This window comes from Canis aureus, chromosome X (genome assembly GCF_053574225.1).
Source record: "Canis aureus isolate CA01 chromosome X, VMU_Caureus_v.1.0, whole genome shotgun sequence".
Lineage (NCBI taxonomy): Eukaryota > Metazoa > Chordata > Mammalia > Carnivora > Canidae > Canis > Canis aureus.
The window spans coordinates 109,714,190-109,727,613 of record NC_135649.1 but is presented as its reverse complement, the minus strand read 5'-3'; the positions used below and the strand labels follow the sequence as shown (position 1 = coordinate 109,727,613).

The 13,424-nt window shown below is 46.4% G+C and overlaps 1 non-coding gene across 1 annotated transcript; it reads right to left on the bottom strand.

Annotated features, from left to right (window-relative positions):
• Positions 1–13,008: 13,008 nt before the first annotated feature.
• TRNAV-UAC (transfer RNA valine (anticodon UAC)) lies at positions 13,009–13,081 on the bottom strand. The gene has a single exon. It is a non-coding gene; the product is annotated as a tRNA-Val (tRNA).
• Positions 13,082–13,424: the final 343 nt, after the last annotated feature.

Below are 13,424 nucleotides of genomic sequence, written 5' to 3'. Positions count from 1 at the left end.
TGGAGAGGGGTGACAAAGACAGTTTCAAGCAAAAGAGGCTCAGAGCCATGGAAGGGACTGAGCGCTGCAAGTATTTGCAGGGCCCCCAAGCCTGGGAAAGTCAGAGTGGGAGCTCACAGTGGGGGGAGAAAAGGGGCCACCCTTTATTAAAGCTACAGTTGGCTGGGTGCCACACAAGATGCTCTCATGCCTCATCCAATGTATTCCGCATACCAACTCCTCAGAGCAGGGGTCAGCAAACTGTGGCCCTTGGGTCAAATGTGGCTCGCCACCTCCTTTGGGAAATAAAGTTTTATTGGAACACAGCCATGCTCACATATTCACATATTGTCTATGGCTGCTTTCGCACTACCATGGCCCAATTGAGGAGTTGAGACCCTGTGACCCACAAAGTCACAAATATTCAGCATCTCGTCGTTTGCAGACCAAGTTTGCTGGCATGAAGCTTACAGGGAGACATTCATAGTAGCCAGGAAGGGCTATGTTAGCCTGCAGGACAAATTGCCTCGGCAATTTCAGAGGCTTGACCCAACAAATGTTTATTTTTCACTCAGGTGACTTGTCCATTATAGGTTGGTAGGCCTTTCTGCTCCATTTAACCCCCCGGGGCCCACACTGAAGGAGGAAGCACTTTCTCAAGCATGGAAGGGAGAGCCAGAGAGTTGAGTACCGGCCCTTAAATGCTCATTTTGGAAGAGACACTGCTCACTTTGACTGGAACTGCTCATATGGCGCCACCTGACTGTAAGGGGGCGGGAATGTGGGGAAGCACACGGTTGTTTGGTGAGCAATAAACCCTCGGGCACAGTACTATGACCTCCATTTGACAGACAACGACCAAAGTGGGAGTCCTAGAGTTAAGAAATGAGGCAGCCAGGATTCCAACTCTGGTCTTCCTGGCTCAAAAGCCTGTACTCTGCTCAAAATGCTCCGCTTCCTGCCATTGATTCATTTCCATAAATTTCGTGAGTCTATTTCATTGAAAATAGGTGCCAGCTCACCATCTGACGTAGGCCAAGGAGAGATGCAAGAAGCTGTTTCTAAACACTGACATCCGTGTGGTGTGTTGGAACAGTGGCCGTTGTGTGACTTGAAGCTCAGAGACCAACTGTGTGTTCAGGGGGATTCATTCAGCCAGGTTGAAGAGAAAGGAGAAACAGTGTTCCTGAGGACACCCCAAGGAGCGGGTGCCCTAAGGAGAGGGGACACTCACCTGGTATGCAATCTAAGGAGGTGGCACCAGCCGACCAGAGGCCATTGGGACTGCCTTGGCAGTCACATTTGCATGCTTTCTGGTACCAGGGGTCCTCACTCTCATCCTGCAGGAAGCCAGAGGGGCAGGAGTGTCAGTCACAGCGAACGGCAACTCTGGCCAGAGCCCCACTGGAGAAGTTTGTGTTCAAAACCCTGCTCATTCATCACCTGTATTCTATGCGTGCTTTTGCACTACAGCAGCACAACTGGATGATTAGTTCGGCCTTAACACATACAGTTGCCACTCATCTTTGAGTCCAGATAAACAAATGTCCACCACTGTGGGTGACCAGCTAATGATCACACAGACGCACTCATGCAGGGAGCACTGTTCACCCCATTATAGTGATCTTCAGAGGCTGGGGGAGCCCCAGGCCAAGGTCAGGCTCTCATTGCCCCTGGAGGCCCCTTTTAGGGATCCAGCTTTAAAAGGTAATGGGCTCAAGATTATACCACCTGTATTAAGACCTGGTTTACTTACATCCTCTCATTAAAACACCAATCTTGAATTTTCCTGGATAAAATGTGCCATTGCTACCACCAAAATAAAATATCTTAAAAAATACCTTTTTTTTTTTTTTAAGTGATAATCCTACACGTTATTTTCAGCTAGGACAATCTTCAAAAACAGCTTTCTTAAAAAATGAGTGGGAAATATCAGAAAGGGAGACAGAACATGAGAGACTCCTAACTCTGGGAAACGATGAAGGGGTGGTGGAAGGGGAGGTGGGCGGGGTGTGGGGGTGACTGGGTGACGGGCACTGAGGGGGGCACTTGATGGGATGAGCACTGGGTGTTATTCTATATGTTGGCAAATTGAACACCAATAAAAAATAAATAAATAAAAAAACAGCTTTCTTACTGCAACATACCTCAGTAGACGATAATCCCAGTGTGGCTAAGCAAAAAGACAAGAGGGGGGAACAATCAGGTTAAAAAGGGGGGAAAAATCAGGTTAAAAAAAGAAACAAATTCAACAAAATGATCCATTCCATGGAAAAGTGAAATGGAAATAATCACATAAAAGTTAACAAAGCCTCTTCTGGAAGAAGTCAAACTAAGTAAATATCTGCCAGGAATAACCTCCACAGATGCTGAGAAACTAGGGGCAGTAAAATGAAACAGACAAGGATAATTATTATTATTATTATTTTAGAGTAAATTCTTCCCCAAAGTGTGGCTCCAACTCACGACCCCGAGATCAAGAGTCACATACTCTACTCACCGAGCCAGCCAGATGCTCGTATTATTCTTGTTCTTTATAGAATTTTGGAAAATGCATTAGTGTAGCAAAGAGAAAAAAAACGCACCTGTATTTCTTATCACAAAGGCAACACTGTTAACATTTTTGTGTAAATCTTTCCAGTCTTTTTTCTATGTGTATTTTTAAAAACATATTTGAGAACCTACTATGTAAACAATGCTTACAATCGACACTTATATTGTTACGTTTGACATTAACAGTGCTTGCTTTTCCCTTTACTTATTAACCCTTCATCATCATCACCATCATCATCATCATCATCCCTGGTGTCTGCCAAATGTGCGACTCAGGAGCTGATTCGTAGCCCTCTCCCCCTGCCTCCATGACATATTTTGGTTATTTAGGATTAATGAGCACCAAAGCTCCATTTCCCATTTTTTCAAAGTGGATGCCTTCAATTCTTTCCTCATCATAAAAGCAACACCTACCCAGTATAAAAATCTTGAACAAAACTTGAGTGTAGACAATAGGAAATAAAAGTCCCCCCCTTAACCACTTTCCTATCTAAAAGTTGAATCTGATGCCCCCCAAAAACCTTTCAGACCGTTTTAGAGAGTAAAGGAATGGTCTCATCTTTCATGTCATGATTATAAAAGTGCTCTTTTTCAAACTGTGCCTTCATTTAAATAATACATATTTAGCTCTTCTGCAAACCACTTTTTCATGTCCACTGTGAGCCTGGCACCGCACCGGGGCCTGGGCCTTCTGAAACAGAAGCGTCGCTCTCTGCACACAGGGCCTGGAGGACCCAGGAGAAGACAGACCCTTGGGTGACGCACGTGGTGAATACTCCACCAGGTTTGCACAGGCTGCGGTGGGAGTCCAGGGGAGCATATCTTTTAGTCAGAGCACTTCAGGGCTACCCCTAACCCGTGGTCACCAAACTGCTGTCTCTCCTGGGCCTCATTCACGGGTTATTCATTCCTAGAGATTCCTTGGTCTACCCGCTATGGGCAGAGTTGATCCTCTCAGGTAGTGACGAAGGTCAGTAGGGGCATCTTGGGGGCCAAGGCCTGTGCTGGCTAAAGAAGTACTGAGTTCTTATTTTCACATCCAATGAACTCTTCCCAACACTGACCGTATGTCTTCATGCTCCCACATGCTCTCAATCCGCCTATCTTCCTTTAGCTTCCATCACACTGTTCACCTGGTTCTCCCATCACTCTGAAGATCCTCTCACCTCATGAATGTTCCTAAGCCCAAGATTCCAACTCTTGCTTTGAATGGCTTACCGGCTATCTCCCCATAGATGTCTCTTAATATTTGAAATTGGACCCAACCAAGTCTTTTTTTTTTTTTTTTTTTTTTACTATTTTATTTATTTATTCATGAGAGATACACACAGAGGCAGAGACACAGGCAGAGGGAGACACAGGCTCCCCGTGGGGAGCCCGATGTGGGACTCGATCCCTGGACCTGGAATCATGACCTGAGCCAAACGCAGATGCTCAACCACTAAGCCACCCAGGTGCCCGGACCCAACCAAGTCTTGACAAGGTCATGGTGCAATGGGAACTCTCATATGTTGCTGGTGGGGATATAAGTTGGTCTGACTTCTTCGAAAAACTATATTTGGCAGCTTACACTAAGGTGGAACATACACATGCCCTATGACCCAGCAATTCTACTCGTATTTACCCACCAGAAATGCATACATATGTTCTCCAACTAACAAAAACCTACTAGATTACCCACAGCACAGCAGCAGTATTTGTATTAACTCCAAACTGGAAACACTCATATGCCCATCAAGAGTAGAATGGATATGGGTGCCTGGGTAGCTTAGTAGCTTAAGCATCAGACTTTTGATTTTGGCTCAGGTCATGATCTCAGGGTCATGAGATTGAGCCCTGCATTGGGCTCTGTGCTGGGCGTGGAGCCTGCTTAAGATTCTCTCTCTCTCTCTCTCTCTCTCTCCCTCTCTCTCTCTCTCTGCCCCCCACATGACCCTCTTCTCTCAAAAAAAGAAAAAAAAAAAGAGTAGAATGGCTACAAATAGCAAATTCACACTAGTGGAAAACTAAACTGCAATGAAAGTGGATGACCTGCAACTCCATGCTACAACACAGCTGCATCTCACAAACAATGCAGAGTGGAAAGTCAGATGCTAAAATGGACACAGCGTATGAATCCATTTGAAACGTACAGAAGCAGGCAAAAGTGATCTATGCCATTAGACGTGAGGGTCTTGGTCACATTTGGAGCAGGGAGGAAGCCAGGAAGGCTCTCTGGGGGGCTGGAGATGTTCCGTTGCTTGCTCGGAGTGCTGGTTACATGGGTGTGCTCAGTCGTGAAAATTCACTCAGCTAGACACTCACCTGTACTTTCCTGTAGGTTTGTCATACTTAAATCCTAGTACGTATGCTATATTTCAATAGAAAGGTTTTTTAAAAACCGAACTCATTACATCCTTCCTCAAATTGTTCTCCTTTATTTCTTATCCACTGAATGGCTTTGCCATCCACTTAGCATCCCATGCAGAGATTTGGGGCTTGTCTTAGTCACCTTTTTCCCTAAACTCCCACACCCAGTGTCAAGCAGGGGCCTTTTGCCTCTCCGTGGCCGCCCATTGCTTCCTGCGTGAGGCCCCCACTCCCCCCCCCCATACACTCCCTGCTGAAGAGAGACCTTGCCTCGTCCACCCTTTGTGCTGCCAATGGAATGGGATGCACACCTGATTGTGTCACTTTATTGCTGTGGACACTTTGGTGGGTCCTCATGGCAAGGCTCCAGGTTCCATCTCCCATTTATTAGTTGTATGGCCATGTCTCTCCATTTCCTCATCCCTAAAATGGGTATCCTAATGTGTCTCTCAAGGGGTTACCATGATCTAGCTCCCGCCTGCCTCTCCAAACTGATCTTTCTCACTCCCTACTACTTGCAATTCATCAGGTGTGCCAGGCTGTTTCATGCCTCCATGCATGTCTGTATGGTTTCTTGGCTTTAAAATTTCTTCCAATTTTTCTGCCTGCTTATCCCTTTCCCCGTGCAGAGGACTTTTTCTGGCCCCCATGCACAACTCACTGCTCGCTCTGGCCTTTGTGTTCCACCTCTTTCTTGTGCACCGGTGTATCTAAGCACCTGTACAATTATAGAAGTTGATAGAAAAGATACCTGATGATGACTGGTCCCAAAGTATTTATTCTTTAAGTAATATTCATTGAGTATGTACTGTATTCCAGGCCCGGCTTTAGGTACTGGGGATATAGCAGTTAACTAAATAGGAAAGGGATCCGCCTTCTTAGGGTATGTGCAGTCTAGGCTGGGGGTGGTGAGGGTTAATGAATGAATGAATAAAATATCCTGCAGTGAGAAGGTGATGTTGGAGCGAAGACCTGAAAGAGGTGGGAGACCTGTGAGCAAAGCATTCTGGGCAGAGGGAATAGCAAGTGTCAAGACCCTGAAGTGGGTGGTACTGGGTGGGTACTGGGTGGGTACTTGGTGTGCTCTAGACAGAGCAAGGAGACTCTGCAGCTGGAGCTGGTGAATACAAGAGTTTTAGGAGGTGAAGGGATAAAGTGCAGGCTATGGGAGACCATCCGTGCAGGGCCTTGTGGGCACATGAGGACTTTGGCATTTAGCCTGAGTAAGCCCTTGCAGGGGTTCGAGGAGAGGAGGGACAAGTCAGGTGAGGGCTTGGAAGGCTCCCTCTGGCTGCTGAGTGTAGACTGGATTGCCTGGGGCAAGCTGGAAGCAGAGAGCCTAGTGGGGTGAGCGCAGTCATCCAGAGGGGAGACAGTATGGCTTGGCCCAGCTGGTGGCAGTGGAGGTGATGAGACGTAGCTGGATTCTGATCATCTTTGGAAGGTAGCCAATGGTACTTGCTGACAGATGACATGGGTGTGAGAGAGAGGTTCAAGGCCTGAGGGACTGGGAGGATAGAGCTGCCCTTTACTGGCAGAGGGGAAAGTTCCAGGAGGAACAGAGATGGCAAGGCATGGAGTGAAGATGTTCTGTTCCTGAGGCCTATAGGACACGCGAGTGTTGAGGTTGAGTGGGCACTTGGCTGGAAGGTCCTGGAGCTCAGACAGGCTGAGGGTCGCCCTGTGCTCCTTGCAGTGGATGCACACGTGAACCCATAGCTACAGTCCTGCAGCTGCTCCCCCCAAAACGGCAGAGGAGCAATTGGCATCTAGTTAGTTGACTTGGGGGTCGTTAATCCAGGAGGCCGTTGGCTCCATCCCATCTTCAAGAAGCAAAAAGGCCCTGTCCATTGGACAAATGTCAATTGTGCCAAGATCTTTTTTGGGGGGGGGGGGGATTCAAAGGGAAGCATGTGGGTCACTGACAGTGTGGCCTTAATTACTAAATCAGTTTGGCCCAGAGGCTGTGTCTGTCACTGAGGAGGGCTTATGCAGCCACAACTGAGCAAACCCAGAGATCAAATGAGACCCTCTAATTGCTGCGGACTTCGGGCCTTTCCCTGTCCCCCACCCACCTGTGGCTGCAGGTGGAAGATCTGCAGAAACAAAGCAGAAGGCAAAAAGGGCAGAGGGGTGTGTGGGGGGGGCTCTGCCACTGTGCCCCGGTGGAGAGGAAGAGTCCTGAGAGGAAGGCCGGCTTTCAGAACCACTGCCTGTGTTCAGTCAGAGGTTGGGCAGATTTCTGATGTTTATTCCCTCCCAGGCTCCTCTCCCCAGAAAATGTTCGTCTATAGGCAGCCTGGGGATCTGAGGCACCAGATCCTTATGGAAATGAGCAGAGAGAGAGAAGGAACAACAAGCATTTTACAGGAAAAGCTGTCACCAAGGAGCAGCAACATGGCTGTACAGTCCCCGAAATCATTTAATCACCAAAAAGCTGGCGAGCAAAAGCAAAAGCGTGTTTGAGTACAACATCTTATAATACCAGAAAATAACATTGTTGCAGTGAGCGAGAGAAAACAGGTCAGCCTTTAAAGGAAAAAAGAAGAAAAAAGATTTTGATTGTGTGGTTGCATATTTTTCTCCCTCCGTGGAATGTTTTTGAGATTTCTCCCCGCATTATAGGGTTCCACTAGAGTGTCCGAGATGCCTCCCACTCGCCGATCTTAGGTTTATGCAACATGGGCCCATTCTGCCCTTTTGTCCAAAGGGCCACTCCATGGGGAAACCCTTGTTACCACAGCAAGAAAAGTCCAGGCTTTTGCTGTGTGTCAAAATGTACCTTGCAAGCTCAAGAGGAAGAGTGGGCATTAGACACACATAAGGTAGACCCTTTGAGTCTTTTTGATGGATGTCACTAAATACAGAGCTCTCCTTCCCATGGAAACAGATGAAGCTGAGGAGGAAAGCATAAAATTATGAATGACAAAAGCTGTCAGTAAGTAGCTTCCTTGAAAAACAAGAGTAAGACACAGGAAGAAAGCAGGCTGCAACGATGTCCCTCTCAAAGAAGAAGAAAGAAGGAAACTGTCCTGGTGTGAAAATGTTGCTATTTATGGCTACAAGCATATTCCTGGGTAAATCTGTTATCTGTACATGCTTCAACACAGATGAATCTCAAAAACATATGCTAAGTGAAAGATAAAAGACCATATGTTGTATGATTCCATTTAAATGTAATGTCCGGAATAGACAAATTTATGGAGACAGAAGGTAGATGGGTGGTTGCCAGAGGCTGGGGAGAGGGGGAAACGGGCTTAATGTCTACTGGTCTCTTTAGGGGAGGGGGTGATGAAAATGTTCTAAAATTGGGTTGTGTGCTCCACAATCTATAAATATACTAAAAACCATTGAATCACACACTTTAAATGGGTGAATCTAATGCTATGTAAATTATATCTCAATAAGCTGCTTAAAAAAATCTGCTGTCTCTGATGGTTGACACGCCTGCTAAGGAGACACACCTGTAAGATGAGGCTCGGGTTTTTTTAAAATATATATAATAAATATGACCAAGGAATGGACCTCTTTATTTTACTAAGGTAGATTTTTAAAAAATCATCATTTGCATTGAATCCAAAATGCACAATATAAGATAAATAGAAGCCTGCCTCCGTTATCAGACGTAGATAGTGCTTTACAATGACCATTTGTGCATTCCCAAGTGAATCTTCATCCGACGCGTGAGTGGAGTCAATCCATTTATCTTATTTCACTGTAATAAGGAGCTACTGCCACCGTGGAACAGAAACAGTGAAGAGTAAATTAGACAAAGAACCTTTGTCTTCAGGTTCCCAGTCGTGCAATAGAAAACATTTTCCCTCTGTGCGTTGGCCTTGATTCTCTATCTGGATGGGAAGCTGATGAAGTGCAGCAACCACATCCTGTATTCCTGTTTTTCCCTCTGTCGCTTAAGCAGGGATCCCTCTAGCTCAGGGTAGAGCACACATAGGTCACCAAGCCACACTGACCATAAAATGGTCACTGGACCACCCAGTGGACTATATTCCAGTCTACCTAGCCAGATGGTATTTTCTGTTCTTTGTGGAAATTTCTGGAGCTCCTCAAACATGTACACAGATTGGTAAGCAATAGAACAGGAAAGAGTGCTGTGCTCTGTGCCTCCTGACAGCGTGTCTTTTATTACAAATATCTCCCGAATGGGCAGGTTTAATATAAAAATGGGTTGGTAAACTTTTCAAGGGCTTCTTCCTATTTGAGGGTCACAGAGCACAGTTAGACTCAGCACTGTGAAAGCAACGAAGATTTGTCCTGCGTGTCAAGTTCTTATGGGTCCTGGGCCACAGCAGCAACCAAGGGACAGAGTCTGTAACAAACCGACCAAAAATGAGCGGAAGGATGGATGCACGGATGGGTGGATGGATGAATCTCAATGCCGATCACACAGAAGAGAAATCTGAGGATGAGGCCTATGGATAGCAGAGAACCAGAAGTATTGGACTCTAAGCCTTGAAAGGCTCTGTTTAGATTTTCTTGCTGAGGAAAGGGCAAGGAGTAAAGGAAAAACAACAAAACACCCAAAGCACCTTAAAGTATTGAGAGTTACTGGGCCAAGCCGCTGACTCTTACTTGCAGTGAGGACAAAACCAGACAGCTGGTCTCAATGATCCCTACTTAGGGATGTATTTGGGTTTGCAAAATGACCTTGGGATTACAGTCATACAGATCTTTCCAAATACCGAGAAAGGTGACGAAATACCAAAAGTCATGAGGTTGGGGGATCATGAAATCACTACTCTACCAATAATGTCTAATGAGAGGGCAGAGAGGAACGTGATTTAAAGCAGGGCTTCTGACTCTACTTGTGTGAGTGGTGTCATGTCCGTCCACCAGGTCATTTGCAGAATGGAGAGGCCTCCACCTTCCTGCCCTCCTTACTTATTTCCTGTGACACACTTAAATACACGATCACCCTGGAGAAGACACTCAACTAATTTCTAATGTTCAGAATGAACCTAAAAAGGAATTCTGAGCTAACAGGTCCTTGAGAGTCAAGAGAGGCATGAAGGACTATCAGTTCAAATTAAGAGAGAATTTAAAAGCTGAATTGGGTGATATTTCAGAGATTTGTTTTTAATTTCCCCTTATTTAAGCGTATTACTCCTGCCAGGGCCATATTTAGAAATTTAAAAATGATTGAGTGTCTAGAGTCTTTGGAGATTCCTGACTCTCAGTTGGATTATGCTTTCTATTAGAGTCCGATGGTAGTCGGCGTGTTATGTTAATCCATATTTAAACTGGAGTGACCTCACGTCCCGATTTGCCCGGGACAGTCCTGGTTTACACCTGTTGTCCAGCAGAATTATTAATAGCATCCTCTTCCACTCTCAATAGTGTCCTAGTTTGGAAGATTAAATTCTACAGTCATTCTAACTCTGACTCCTAGAAGTTTTCAAGGGTACACCACACTTTCTTATTAGTGGTTGCAATCTATAGCTATTTTCTGCAGTTTCTGAGACCCTTCCTTCTCTCTGTCCCATTTTAAGCATCCTTTGAACTTTAGAAGGCTCCTCAGAGAACCGGAAAGCCAGCGGTGAAACTAAGAGAACCACGACCACGTAAAGACAACTGTTGTTCATTAACAATGCATCTTGACCAATTAGCATGCCTTGCTAATTAATGATACAGTGATATTTTAATTATTCAGGTTGCATTTCTGTGAATCAGCAAAATTACGAATTCAGTTGCACTATTCAGTATTTGATAAATGCTAATGGTTGCCCAGCACATACCTTCGTAGCCGAAGAGAAGTAAAAACAAGAAGCCTTCTATCTTGCGGGGCATTCTCCCCTTGTCCTTGGCCGCAGCTCTACCTTATCCAAGTGGAGAGCTTCTCCAGGAGCAGGGGCTTAACTTGAGCACTGGCCTCATTAAGCATCTTATTCCATTTAGTTCTTAGGGCTTTGGCTGAGCCCTACGAAGTTAACCCACATAGTTACCTGCCTCGACGAGGAAATCTCAGAGAAGAATCTAATGTCAACTGAGGTCGGTTTAGCAAAGGAAGATACTGGGTTTCATGCTTTCTTTATTTTTAGAAAAGATTTGTCTATTTGGGGGAGAGAGAGAGAGAGAGAGAGAGAGAGAGACTGGGCTAGCAGGGGGAGGGACAGACTCCCAAGCAGACTCCCCAATGAGCAGGGATCCAGGTGAGGGGCTCAAGCCCACCACCTGAGATCCTGACGTGAGCAGGAACCAAGAGTTGGTCCTTTGGCCCACTGAGCCACCCAGGCGACCCTATACTAGCTTTAAATTGAAGGGAAGCAGTAGAGGGCAAGAGGAACTACAATCAGAAGACCCAGCTCTTAATCCTTTCTTTGCTATCATCTTCCCCGGGGGTGACCTTGAGCGATTTCCTGCCAAATAAGCACTAACATCGTCAAATTCTATGAAAGCGACATGCATTCCCTTCTTAGAAAGCGACTTGGCATCGTGTTCAGACCTATTCACTCAGGAAAATACTCAGTTTGGGAGAAGGAGACAGTTACACACAAAGACGTCCCTTGCTTTGTTATTTATAACAAAAAATAGGAAACGATCCACATGGCCAAGGTCAGGGGGTTCAGCACAGGAGGTAGAGTTAAGAGCACTGATCCCCAGGCCAGACTGGGTGCAAATCTCAGCTCAACCACTTGTTATGTGGCCTTAGACAAGCTGCTTGAGGTCTCTGTGTTTGAACTTTCTCAGCTATAAGATGATGATAATAATGCCTAAGTCATAGAGTCAGTTTGAGGTTCAAGTGGGATGATTGCATATATACTTAAAACAGTGCTAGAGGGAATTAGTTGTTATTATTATACAGCCAATTATAATAAAGTGGGCGAAAAGGGGAGTTGTTTAATGAGCATAGAGTTTCAGTTTTGCAAGATGAAAAAGTTCTGGAGACCTTTCTCACAACAATGTGAATATGCTTAGCATTACTGAACCGTACACTTAAACATGGGTAGGATGATAAAAAAATAAAACAAGTTAGTGAAACGATTGTGATAACAGGGACAATCGTGTGCTATACTCTTGATTTAGAAAAGGATGCAAGTGTACACATTGTATGAGGCAAACGATGTGGAAAAAGGCGGAGAGGGACACCGGGTTTCGCCTTCCCTTTTTGGTTTCGGGCCACCACTGTTGCACCGCAACCCCCAGGGGCCCACCTTCCCTTCGTTCTTCTTGTCAAAGATGAAAAAGGCCAATATAAAAAGATAATGACCCCCTGACCACCCCCGCCCCCCCAGAAAGTGTAATGAACTATAAAGAGGGACAAAAAGGAGCTAGAGGAAGGCTCAGTCAGTATTTACTGGGTGTCTCCAAGCCTGACATTTGTTCTCTACCGTGTATGGATTCGTCATTACACAGAGGAAGGTCTATTCAACAAGCTCTACCTCTGTATTAAAAAGAAAAGGACTATTTTCCCTCGCTCTGCATTTTAGAGTTTAATGAAAAATTAACCCTTTAATAATAATAATAATAAATGTGTAATAATTCAACCGCAGGCCAAGTGCTTTCGCCCTGCCTATTTCAGTTGGAGGCTTTGAGGGGCAGGTCTGTGCTGGCCACAGGGGAAGGCTCCGCCAAGGTGGTCTTGCTTCCCGGGAGCTCCGGGTTTTTCCAGGCCGCCTGGGCCTGGGCCTGGGGCGGAGGGGGGGGGGGCCGTCCTGGGGACCACGACACGACCAGGCGCCCACTTCTGCTGTTGCTGATGGGAGGAGAGGGTTATTTGTCATCATGCTTCTCGCATAAAAAATACGCCCTCCTGGGGCACCTGGGTTGCTCAGTGGTTAAGCATCTGCCTTGGACTCAGGTCCCGATCCCAGAGTCCTGGGATTGAGTCCCATATCAGGGTCCCTGCATGGAGCCTGCTTCTCCCTCTGCCTGTGTCTCTGCCTCTCTCTCTCTGTGTCTCTCATGAATAAATAAATAAAATCTTAAAAAAAAAAAAAATACGCCCCCCCAAAAAAAAAAAAAGAAAGAAAAAATTTAAATGTCCCCCAATAGAAAAGTAAAGCAAATACTATTTTTAAAGGAGAAAGAAAAATCCTTTGTCTTGCTTTTCATTTTCTTGCCCATACACTCAAAGAATATTGAAAGTGGAAAGAAAAAGCCTTAGACCTATGGTTCCACTGGGGCTCGAACCCAGGACCTTCTGCGTGTAAAGCAGACGTGATAACCACTACACTATGGAACCCTGACGGTAGCCTGGAGCATCATTAGCCTATTCATAGTCTCACGCCCGAACCAGCGCCTCCGCTTAAGCTCCGCCCCTTGCCCGTAGCTCCTCCTCCACCGTGGCCCCGCCCCCCGCGAGATCCGGCGTTCGCGGCCGCGTTCCCAGCTCCGGCTGTGGCGTCCTGGCTGTTCGCTCCACCCGCGTGACCGCGGCGAGCGCAGGGCCGGGGTTCCCCTCCTGAGGGCCGCCCCGCTAGTCACCGGTCCCAAACTTTCTCTCAGCTGCGAGGTCGGCGGGACCTGCCCAGCGGGCGGAGGCGGACGGTGCGGCGGCGACTCCCGCTGCGGGACCCGCGCCTTCC